General features: G+C 42.9%; 1 long non-coding RNA gene across 3 annotated transcripts; it reads right to left on the bottom strand.

The window, feature by feature from the left end:
• Nucleotides 1-1,380: 1,380 nt before the first annotated feature.
• On the bottom strand, nt 1,381-11,234 carry LOC135326479 (uncharacterized). Of its 3 annotated transcripts, none has more exons than XR_010386865.1 (3): nt 10,200-10,307; nt 9,442-10,008; nt 1,381-6,337 (listed from the first exon to the last, which is right to left on the bottom strand). It is a non-coding gene; the product is annotated as an uncharacterized LOC135326479 (long non-coding RNA). The 3 variants fall into 3 exon arrangements; XR_010386864.1 differs by lacking the exons at nt 1,381-6,337; nt 10,200-10,307 and adding exons at nt 8,530-8,872; nt 11,124-11,234; XR_010386863.1 differs by lacking the exon at nt 1,381-6,337 and adding an exon at nt 8,530-8,872.
• Between the last annotated feature and the right edge of the window lie 1,119 nt (nt 11,235-12,353).

The following is a 12,353-nucleotide window of genomic DNA, read 5'->3' as shown; positions in this document are numbered from 1 at the left end:
ATGAATATATATGTTTGTGAATGCAAAAATAGATCTCTGTGTGTGTGCATGTGTGTATGTATAAAAATTCACTAAAATCTTCATTAAAGAATATTTTATTATGCTTTATAAATTAGTATATAGAGCTTATCTCACTGGGATTACTCTTAGTAGTATCTTAAATATTTTTCTCTCAGTAGAAATAAAGAAATAAAGCTTGGCTGATTGATAGCTTTTTACAGTATTAGTCTATTGACTTACAAGGCATCATTTCCTCCACAATTCCATCTTACTACACAATTGGACTTCTTAAACCCAATTCTTTCAAGAGTTTTTTGCCTACTACCTAACAGTTAAGAATTGCATGGAGAAGAGGCATGGAAAGGGAAAGGGGAAAGAGAAGGGGAAGTGGAAGAGGAGGGGGAAGGGGAAGGGGAAGGGGAAGGGAAAAGAGAGAGAAAGAGAAAAACGAGAGAGAAAGAGAGTGGGGACATGACAAATCTATGGAAGTCAATGGGATAAGGATCATGGATCTTCAATTTTTTTTTATAATCTCATTTAGCATCCCAAATAATATTTGCTGAAATTTTAATAATAAATGAAAGCTTTGACTTTAAGAAGAGTCTGGTACTGTGTGTCTTGTACAGATATATCTCAGGATTATGCTTCTAACCTGAACATTAATATTCATAGAGAACTCCACTGGTGTCTTATTCTGTTCTATTACTGAAGCAAAGAAAAAAATAAGAAATTATTTTTTCATTTATATTACTAAGCTTCAGTACACTTCTATTCATAGAACAGTGTAAAGTACCCTCAGGTACCTGAAAATGAGGCCTGAGAATTTTAGTTATCTGTTTGTATTTCGGGGCATTCAGTAGTAATGATAAACCATTATACTGCAGGATGAGCTGGTCTGTTAAAGACATATTGACATTCGATAAAAGTTGTCTTCATACAACAACTCTGAATAAAAAAGATTCTATGTTTATGACTCAGTACTTAAGCCCTTTCATAGTAATCGTAAATCTTTTTTCTGCTTTCCCACTATCTACTGAGATTTTTCACTTGAACATTCACCAGCATTTACAAATTGAATGTATTCTGTTCAGTAAGTTCAGAAACTGATTTAAAACCGTATTAGATGGCAAACGCAAGTAAGCACTAATATTGGAGGTCATCGTTGCTCTCATTGATTCACAAGTGCTATCTTGCTTATCTCTAAGTGATCAACACAGAAAATTCCTTCCAAAGTTTAGTCAGATTCCCTGGATTAAAATCATTCAATTAGAAGTATTTTAAATGAAAGTTATTAAGGTAAAATTCATTTTAACAGCAACACAAAAAAATCATGTGCAAATTCACAACTTTCAAAGAGTAATGAAGACAATTTAAAAATAATTTCTATTTTAGAACTGAGTCTAATGGATTTAATTCTGTAAATTTAGTGCAAACTTACAAGTGTTGCATAGGATAAAACTTAGCCCAGGCAGCTTACATTAGATTGTTGAACCCAAAGCCCAAGGAGAAAAGTTTTACTAAAACCTCCCAGGTAAAAAACAACCCTGTGGGAAAAACAAAGCAAAACAAAACCCAGAAACCGAAAATAACACTTGCCAAATTCAGAAGAACAGGAAACGACCAGTTATAGCTTTTGCTCTTCAACCAGAAAGGTAGACTCTTAAAGATACCTACAGGGCTTATTTTATACTTTTCTATTGCTCTGTTCTTCTCTGTCAATGCAGTACTCAAGGGAGGAAAAAACACTTACAATTTGTTTTTACAGAATCAATAACATGCCCATTTATTCCTTTTCTCAGATTTCTTTGATTTTTTTACTGTAATTTCTGTATGTTTCTTTTTTTTTTTATTCATCCAGAGAATCTCAGAGCCTCATTAAACTCTATAGATTTTCATGACAGATATGAAATAGCCAAAACACATTGGATTGACATTAGGTTTAAAGACAGGGATCACATGCCTAAAAGAGAATATAAATGTATCCTGCCTATATTCTCAACCACTTACACTTTTTTATTTGTTAATTATGATATTTTGCCTATATGTTAACATATAATATTACTAGGATCAAAATAAATAATAGTGTTATGCTCAAAATCTTGTTTATGGGCAAAGAGGAAACATACCTTACATATAAAGCCAAGAATTTAGTGTTAATATAGTGGGAATCTTAACGGTCTAAATGCAGGATCGTTATTCGTCCAGAAGAAATTGTTACATGAGAAGAAGGGTTCTATACACCAAAAAAGCCTCAATAATAATAACAATAATAATACTGTTAAAATTGTTACACTTCAGAGTTTCTACCTCTTTTCCCAGTATTATGTTCACCCTTCCGCTGCTCCGTAGGTCCTAGGTCTGTGGTTCATTTATGGCGGGATGACGGTGGGTGTTAGAGCGAGCTGTCAGCATCTGGGCTCCTTCGCCGGGAGGAATATGATGTTCATGGTGATGGTTTCCTCCTACTCACTCTAGGATTCATCTGCGGCTATTTTTATATGTTTTCTAGTATGCTTTTACATCATTCTTTCTTCATTGGTCTGCAGCTCTGTGTTGGATATGAATTTCTGGTGTTTGGGGCCTTTTACATAAGTTAAATGTGCATTTTTTGTTGTCCTGTTTGTTTATCAACCTATGGTTCTACCGTACAAAGATAAACACAAGTAAAATAAAATAGCCATCGCCATCCGGGCAGTTAGAAAAACTGCTGCCCCAGCTAAGCCGAGGGAAGCAGAGCTGCAGGCGAGACGAGTTCAGACAAAACTCGGGCCAAGCCTGACCAGCCTCAGTCCCGAGGCTGTGCAAACTCAGTGCGAAGCTTACGGCCAGGAGCTAGCAATGCCCATACTGTATTACAGGGTAACAGTAAAATCTCTCAAATTACAAAAATTCAGATTTGTTTTATAAAAACAAATTTAGACATCTGAACTGTCGACGACCACACATGAACTGGAAACTCGGAGTAGTTGAACGATAGGTGAGACAAGTCCTAAAGCAGCTGTCTTCTGATGTGTCTGACTACACTTAACCTAAATAATCTGGGAATTTAAATTGGTTCCCAAGTCTGGCACACACCACTTTGACCCATTTACTCCAGTGTTTGACAGAGACTAAACCTGGGTTCACCGCCTAGGAGGCAGCCAAAACACATCTAACCTGGACCAGGCGAATCCTTGTTTTCTCTCCTTTCTGTCACCATTCCCAGCAAATCTATGTACAACCCGAATAAGCAGCACATGCCGAATTTGGGTTCTGACTCAGGTGAGAGTCAGAATCATTTACCAATAGGTAAATGCAGCAGAGATAAGGCATAAGGATTCACATACACCACATGCTTTTTATGTTTGATATGAATATTACTCTTGTTTTTGTTATGCTCAAAATTATGATTATGGATAAAATTGAAACACAACTTTTATATTAAGACAAGAATTTATCAGCAGTTGCTGATTTTTGGAAGAGTTGAATTAGCTCGACAGTGGTGGCTGCAGTGATGGTTGTACGAGGCATCAGAGAAAGCTGGCTGAGATTTCTGTGAACAGAGGCATGTGCTACTTCTGGATTTCCATGAACGCAGGTGGTGCTAAATGGTGCACTGGTGTGAATAGACCTTATTGACATATCCTTGAAAACCAGGTAGAAATGTTTGTTTGTGTCACCTTTCTAGTCAAAGCTTGCACACAGAAAGCAGCCACAATTTGGTCCTAAATCTATCCAAACTATCTCAGAATTTAAGCAAAATCTGCTTTTAGCATATTTTTAATTGAAGAATAAGAAATTAAAATCATGAAAAGACAATGCGTATAGCTGTGCTAATGATTTTTTTTATAAATTCAGGGTGAAATATTTCAAATCACATTAAAATGAAATCAGACATGTCACATTTAAAATATACGTATATGATTTTCTGCTGTTTTAATTCATTATCAGTACACAAAACGCAGTATGAATACATAGGATCCCAACACTGAACAAACAATATATCTGAACCAGCAAGAAACCCTGCTTAAAACACAGATTGCCCTGCTGAAGTCCTGTTAACCCCAAAATATATGTGAGATTTCTATGTCTGTAGCAAAAGGTCAGAAAAAGAAGAAAAGAAGGTGTGTTTTGACTAATACATTGACTTAAACTTTGGCTAGTGTGTCATTTTTTTGCTATGACATGTAGGGACTACTTTATCCGCAATCAAATTTCTTGAATGAAAATACAGTATGCAGGTGCTATAAAAAAAGAAATAATATGGTCAAAGTAATAAAAGAGGTAAAGTTCATACATTTGATTTGTTTCTCATATTGCTCATATTTACTTTATTGACCAGAAGGGTGCAATTGGTCAAGGGTTGTAATTTTTAAGCTCTTCATATTGATATATACATATTGTGTGTATATGTGTATATATACATATATATATATATATCTATAAAAAATGTTGAAATGAATTTTAGCCTAGATATTATCTTCCTTGACAGCTAAGAAGAAAGTCTTTCCTTTAAATAGTGTTCTTCTCACATAGCTGTTTGTGGTTTGTAACACAGAGGTATACATGCACACAAGGGAAGATATTTAGTTATAGTGCACACAGGGCATAGTTTAAAGTGGGTTTAAAGAAGAGTAACATTTATTTTTGGTGGCTTTTTTCTTTTTTTGCCCTCCCATGAACATTTGGATAAACAGCAAACAGCTTATCAATTGTTGGATTTGTTGTGGCAAAAACCTGTGCCGTAGGGCTCTGCGACCCAAAAGGAAAGATAATGAAGTCGGTCAGTGAAATAAGATAGAAGTAATTGAATCGATTTTTTCAAGTAAAAAACAAAACAAGGAATCTGTAAGTCTGTTTCATGATTTTTGACTTTCTCTGAAAAGCCTTCAAAGGCGGTTATAAAGGTCAGGTATCTACACACAGTTAGCCATTTTTGGTAATCTGTGAAAATTTGTGGTTATTCTTAGGAGGAATCCTAGCATTTTTAATATGTCTGACTTTTTTTTTTGTCTGCTGATAGATGACCCAGTGTATTAGCGTTAACTCAGCATTTACAATGGAATGCAGTGAGCGTTTTTTGGGAGGGGAGCTGAGTCTGGGGGAAGGGAAAAAGGAGGGGCAGGGAGGAGGAGATTCTTATAATGAAGTTGTGGTGTTAAAGCTGAAAAGTTAAAGGTAAAATGTAACAGCTTGTCATAATTATGTTTCATATTGGCAGGTGTTCTGAACTTTCTGTTTGATAACTAGACATACAAATTTCAGCTCTTAAAGCTTTGCAGCCAATTTAAGGGCTCATTTATTTCACTGACAGCAAGATGTATATGTTGCCTGGCAGAGTGGATGTCTGGGGCCAAATCCACCAGTTTGTTGCTTGCTTGTCTCACGGGAAGTAAATAGTAGCAATTTTTCAGCATAGGCATACCAGCACAAGGTGTTTAGCAAATAAATGAGCATAAGATGACCTGTGGTGTCCTGAAATTACTAAAATTCATGAATAATAAAATGATCTATAGCTTGTTAGCAGAGGGCTATAGCAAAGGCTAATTTGCAGTCACTGAAGCTTTACAGGATAATTTGTAACTTTTGAAAATTTAATGACTTCATCAGCTTTTACCAGTTTTTCTTTTTACCAATATAATTGTCTGAAAGCTACCTTCGGCAGAGCTCTTCTGTCTAGATAATATCACAATCACCTATGTCATCACATTATGAATACTTAACGGACTTTATCTGAAGAACTACTTCTCTTTTCTTTTATCTTTCCTTTCATGTCTGTATTACGGTAACTAACAAAAATGTGTCTTTATCCTATGAAGACATACTTTTCATTTTGTTAAATCTTCTTGACATGGGAGACAGTTATAAGAAAAAAAATCAGTAGAGTAATGCAAAGGGAAGAGGAATTTAAAACATATATATGTTAACATATACATAAATACATATACATATTTGAGCAAACTATAGCTCACTGGAAATACACTGAAAGCACCCTAAAACAAGATCAAAGAAATCAGATGGAATCTTAAAGGGCTCTGCACATAACATATCACACATATTCAACAGCATTTAGTTACGGCTTTGTCAAGGAAAAGAGGGACCTGTGAGTTTTGATCCTCGATCACAGTGTTTATTTTTAATTAGATGAGATAGTCACTAACCCATGCATACAGAAATAATCAAGGGAACAGGGACCAAAACCACAGCTGTTGTCTCCTTCACCTGAAAGGCTGATCACTGAGTACGCTGTTCTTTCGTCCTTCCAGATTCAAACATTTTGAATTCTTTGGTGTCTTAATACTCGCTGTCTCCTACGTACATTACAGTTGGAGCCAGATTTGTGTTACCTTGGATATTGCTACATGAAAACGGGATGTAAGCCAATAGTCAGGCATACTTCAAAGTGAAGACTGTGGTTATGTTAAGCATTGCAGGAGTGCACACACTCCTGCAGCTTATAATTTGCTTTTCAAATGGTGACACTGTTTTAAGGCCTCTGAATTCTCTGTGTCACCTATCTCATAGGTTTCCTGGGCACATTTAGAAAAATATGCCCCTTCGCTACACTTTTGTGTGTCCCCTTTCTACATAAAGATCCCCACCCCTCGACGGGTATAAATATAACTACAGGTTGACGGCACCTTTTTCTCACCTAGTGCCATACCTTTGAGAAAGAAGAGATCCATCTAAAACTAGTGAAGAAAGTCCTATGCCAGGATTTATACGGGACTAACTCATTTCAATACCAAATGTACCTATCAGAGGAATGTTCCACCTGCAAAAACATACATTTCTATCAGGAAATATTTGAACGTTAATCTAGAAAAGCAAAAATAGAAAATGGGAGCATCCCCTGTGCAATCGCTACTTTTTTAAAAACCTACTCTTAGTTAGGGAAGTTGAATTTTTAAACCATTAAAAAGTAAAGATAATTAACATCATTCACATAATACAGAGAAACAGCGATATTCGTCAGATACTTTTTAAAGTGCTTTAAGGGGATACTTACGAAGAGAATATTAGAAAAAGAGAAAGTACAACTGGAATATAGCAATATCTGGAAAATACAAATAAGGAAAAGAGTATTCAAAGGAGGAAAGGGAAAGATAAAATAAATGAAATAAGTAGCTAGTGCACTTATTTTACAATTTTAATTCATTTTTAACCTTTGAACACTATTGAAGGCAAAAAATTGCAAAATTTATTCATTTATAGAGCCTTTTTAGTTTATTTTAGAAGTAGTTATTCTCTGACAATGCAGAACAAATCTCTCTTTTTAAAATATTTTTGATTTATGATTTAAAATTAATGACTTAGAAAGTATCATTCTACACAATATTTATATTGGTCTTCAAGTATTATATGTTGAGAAATCGCTGTATTATATGTTGAGAAAATATAAGATAGATCATGTGCAACAACGGGTTTCTCCAGATAACGGGCATCCTGAAGGAAACTTTACATAGGTAATCACAGTGACCTTGCTCTCTGTGGACAGTGTTTTTTGTAGTCAGAGCATATGGACCATGTACTTAGTCCCAGAACTTCAGAGTGGGTGCTTAAATCACAGTAAGTGGGAATTGCTCCTGAAAAAGGAGCTCAAATCACAGTAAGTGGGAATTGCTCCTGAAAAAGGAGCTCTTTTTTTTTTTTGATTTTGTTTTATCCCCATCTCTGTCAAAGCAGTGATGTATCCTTCTGAGTTTTCTTGGGTAGAGGAAAAAAAAAAAAAAGATTAGGGACCTTGATCATATCACCTTCACTAGTCTGCTACTAAAAAAAAACTGAAAAAAAATCCTATTTCATCCCCTTACCATGCTTCCCCAGGAACTTAAGCTCTGTGAGCCAAAGGTAGTAGAACAATGAAGCAGTAGTTTAATGTTGTTTTTATGTTTAAATAAATTATTATCCTCTTTCTTTTTTCTGTATCCCATATCTTTTTTGTTCTTTCAGGCTATGAATATGCAGATCAAGTACTCTGTCTTTCTCTTTTTTTCCAGTAGCAAAACCATTAATAATTCCGTATAGGATTCTGACTATTTGGTAGTCTAAGAGCAGCTGTGAATTGCCCAGAAAAGATCCACCCCTTGTGGACACCGTGTCGGCATGATACCCGGTGATGACAGTGCACCTGAAGTCTCTTTAGGCTTGAACACACCACAGGCACAGTGTGCTGGGTCTGCCTGTTTGGCTACAGGCTAACCTGGACACAGTTCGCTGGGAGTCTCTGAATAGTCACACACCCAGAAGGCTGAAACTTGTATACATATACATCTCTGGAAACCGTCTTTTTAGGTTGTACATACGCTATAACATTGCTATATGTCTTGGCTGCAGAAAGTATTTTCTAAATGTGTAAGGTTGTTGGATAACTGCATTCATTCTGAGCTTGCATGGCAAATCTCATATGCTCCATAGGTAGAGAAACAGCAATTAATATTATCTACCAGGATGAGAGAGAGACTCCTGCAGCACCGAGACTGAAGAATAAAGATATTAAATTTTCATACCATCTTAACACCAAGTAATGTTTACCAGCTCATTCAATCTCCTTATTCAAGGTCTAAAATGAAATAATCACTTTAACTGTTCATGGAGAATATTGCACAATTTTGACTATGTGATATATTCGTGATCTAAACCAGAATCCATTTAATCAGTTACCGAATCAAACTTGAGATCTAGGGTGGCTTTTCTATCGAGGACAGCGGGATGCGTTCCCGACAGAACTTTATCAAGGGTTCTCACCACAAAGGTCTGTCTTAGTTACTCTTTTTTGCACTAAGCACAGACAGCAGCAGTTCACACACCAGCACGAAGCCCGGCATCACAGCCCTCGGAAAGGAAGTCGACTGTGCCTGCTCGGTAACCCTCAGGTGGGGAGGTGGGCGAACTGCACCAGATAAAAGCATTAAAGCTGTTAACACTCTGGTCTGATCATTCTAATATGCAACATTCCAGCAAGTCAATTTAATGAGCTTAGTGCAGTAAGAGCAATTTCAGCTATTTTCACATATTTGAGTGCTTGAATGTGAGCTATATTTCCTTCTTTTATCTTTTTAATACACCTAATTAAAACTACACAGACTTGGTTAACTTTTTAAAATAGCCACTCTCTACAGAATACTGGGAAAGGAGCAAAATTAGTCAAGTATTAGTTTAAAAAATAATCCTTTTTTTTACCTGATATTTTTACCTGATATTGTGTGGTTTAATGGCTTTGGGGGGGTGGTTGCAGGAAGGGTGGGACTCTGCGGGGCCCTCAGGGCAGGGGTGCCATCCCAGATGCGTAGGGAGCGCATAGGGGTGCCCCACGTGGCTGTCAGCTTGGCAGGAGGAGCCACGGGTCTCCCACCCCACCAGACAGGGTGGGGGGGGAGGGGGAGGAGGAGGAGAAGGAGGAGGAGGAGGGGGGATTTATGAGCTCGCAGAGGACGCCAGAGGAGGCAGCAGGGAACTCACCAAGGGCCCCGCATCCCAGACGAGAGGAGGCATCAGGCTGCTGTGCCGCTGCTGGAAACATCCAGACCCCTGCGCAGCGTACGAGCGCCTGGGGAGATGTCAGAGGCAATGGAGGACCCATCGACACATGCTGCACCAGGGAAACTCATGGCTTTAGGGCAGCTGTACAGGAGGGAGCAGGGCTCAGCGGGGGTTCCAATCAGTTGGTGCCCAGGTCGGCTGGTACCCACAGTCTGTGCCTGGGGGCAGGGGAGGCCTCAGGGTGTCCAGGAGCATCTGTCTTCTACCCATCTTCTTGCTTGCCTAGCCACAATTCTCAAGTAAATAACTTGGGGCTGCACTAATCGTATCTAACTCAAGTTGACCTTAACCCTATTTGGTCCAGAGGTTTTAAACTCCTTCATGACCTACCAGCACTCTCGGGCACGCCTATTGCATCAGGAGCCGTCCTCCCGCCGACGCCGTGCCCTAATCCCGCTCCGGGGCCCGCCTGCCCCCCCGCTCCTCCAGGCTGCGTCCGCAGGGGCGAGCGCACGCCCCGGCCCGCGCTGGGGAGGAACCGGGGCCCTACAGGCGACACACGCAAAAGGGAGAGTCAGAGCCGCGCTCCGGCAGACCCGGCGCCGCGCAGACCCGGCGCGGCGCGGCCCCCGGCCCGACTCCCCCCCCCCGCCCCGCCGCCTCCACGCAGCGACGGCCCCGGCTGGCAGGACACAGCCCGACACCCGCGGCCACCCGAAGGCACACGCTCGCCTCACCTCGCCTCACCGCGGCCCCCACATGCTCGACTCCAGCGCGCCTCTGCCCTCGCCCGCCGCCGTCCAGCCAAAACACCCGCCCTGCTCGCCGCCATCTTGCCCGAGCGCGAGGGGCGGGGGGAGCGCGAGGGGCGGGGGGAGCGCGAGGGGCGGGGGGAGCGCGAGAGGGGCGGGGGGAGCGCGAGAGGGGCGGGGGGAGCGCGAGGGGCGGGGGGAGCGCGAGGGGCGGGGGAGCGCGAGGGGCGGGGGGAGCGCGAGAGGGGCGGGGGGAGCGCGAGAGGGGCGGGGGAGCGCGAGAGGGGCGGGGGGAGCGCGAGGGGCGGGGGGAGCGCGAGAGGGGCGGGGGGAGCGCGAGAGGGGCGGGGGAGCGCGAGAGGGGCGGGGGGAGCGAGAGAGGGGCGGGGGGAGCGCGAGGGGCGGGGGAGCGCGAGGGGCGGGGGGAGCGCGAGGGGCGGGGGGAGCGCGAGGGGCGGGGGGAGCGCGAGAGGGGCGGGGGGAGCGCGAGAGGGGCGGGGGGAGCGCGAGAGGGGCGGGGGGAGCGCGAGGGGCGGGGGAGCGCGAGGGGCGGGGGGAGCGCAGCGCGAGGCAGGCCAGACCCGCAATGGCCCCACCCTCGCGTGGTCGCAGCGCCGCGCTGCAGCCGGCCGGCTCCCGCGCGCTAACCGCAGCCCGCCGCGCCACCCCGGCGCTCAGGCCGAGCAGCGAGCGCCCCGAGGCTGCTCTGCCCGCGCCCGAGAGAGCGGCGGGCATCAGCGAGCAGGCGCTGGGGCTGCCCCGGGGAGAGAGCGCCGCGGAGCAGCTCCGAGACAGCACTGCCCGTCCCCGCGCCCCCAGGAAGCACCGAGAAGGAAAAGCCCTCTCGGGAAAAGCGCTCCCGGTCCGTGAGCACCGGGCAGGGGGCACGAGCGCGGCCCCTGCGCTTACCCGTCCCCGAGAGAGCGCAGAGTAGCGGCCAACGCGGCGACCGGCAGCGCGCACGTGTGCGCCGGCTGCCCGCAACGGTCTCCGTACGCAGCGGTGGCCGCCGGCGGCTGCAGTGCTGCCTTGTCGACACGCGAGGGCAGCCGTGAGCGCGCCGGAACGCAATGCGCATGCGCGCCCCCCTCCCCCCTCCCGCGTGCAGTGCCGCCTTTCAGACACGCGAGGGCAGCAAGGAGCAGGGCGCAGCGCTTTCCTGCCCCCCTTGCAAAATACTCGCTAGACAAAAGTGGCTTGGGCTCCTCCCGAACGCTTACCTGGCTTCATTACTACAGCTATTAGGAACCGAAGTGCATAGCCTTCTAGAAAAGGGAACGACCGTCTTTTCAGAACTTCCCGCGACTCCCCAGAATTGTCACTGCCTTGCATCAGCAGCCAGCTTCTTCCAACCCAGCCGCAAGAAACATTTTGCCTTCCCGGCAGAACTTTCTGCTCCCCGGGGGGTCCAAAGGAAACCCGTCACTCACTACTGTCTGTCAAAACGTACCGGAAGCCCTCAAATACAGGACAAGACGCCTTCTCTAAGGAAGCTGACTACTAGGTCTGCTTCACGGCAGCTTCTCCCCAGTATCAGGGCCCACTCAATAAACAAAATAGGACGAGAAATGTCTTAATCTGCTCCAAGTGCTTTCGTAGAAGAGAACAACATCAAAACGAGGTATTATTGCATTTAGCCTCCACTACACGTGCTACCCCAGCGCCACTGTGACTGCTTATTAGCAATAGCAATTAACAACTATGATTAGTGGTTTGATTTTCTGTTAGTCTAAGTATCTGATGTTCTTGTACATGCTATATTAGATTTTTGTCACAGGAACAGTGAATAAACAAGAAGCCACTGTCTTACCATGTGAGCAAAATGAGAATTGTGAATACAGTTCTGTGATTAAACATTTGGGTGGGGGGGATGTCTGAAAGTTCCTGGCTAATGAATTCCCAGGAGTTGGCTGATGAGAAGAATAATTTAAGATTTCTTTAATTGATATTTTTTAAACATTTTAATATGTGGATCTAAATGGAAGTTGCTTGTAACTCAAAAATCAATTTTTATATTTTAACATTGCTATCTGTAATACTTGTACATTTAAAATATATTAATTGAAATGCACACTAACTGGAAAAAAGCTTTAGGCAACAATAATAGAATGCTGTTACTTTTTTTTTTACATTTGATTG

This window comes from Dromaius novaehollandiae, unplaced genomic scaffold (genome assembly GCF_036370855.1).
Source record: "Dromaius novaehollandiae isolate bDroNov1 unplaced genomic scaffold, bDroNov1.hap1 HAP1_SCAFFOLD_64, whole genome shotgun sequence".
Taxonomy (NCBI): Eukaryota; Metazoa; Chordata; class Aves; order Casuariiformes; family Dromaiidae; genus Dromaius; species Dromaius novaehollandiae.
The sequence above is the reverse complement of the archived record's forward strand: the minus strand, read 5'-3'. Positions and strand labels throughout refer to the sequence as shown.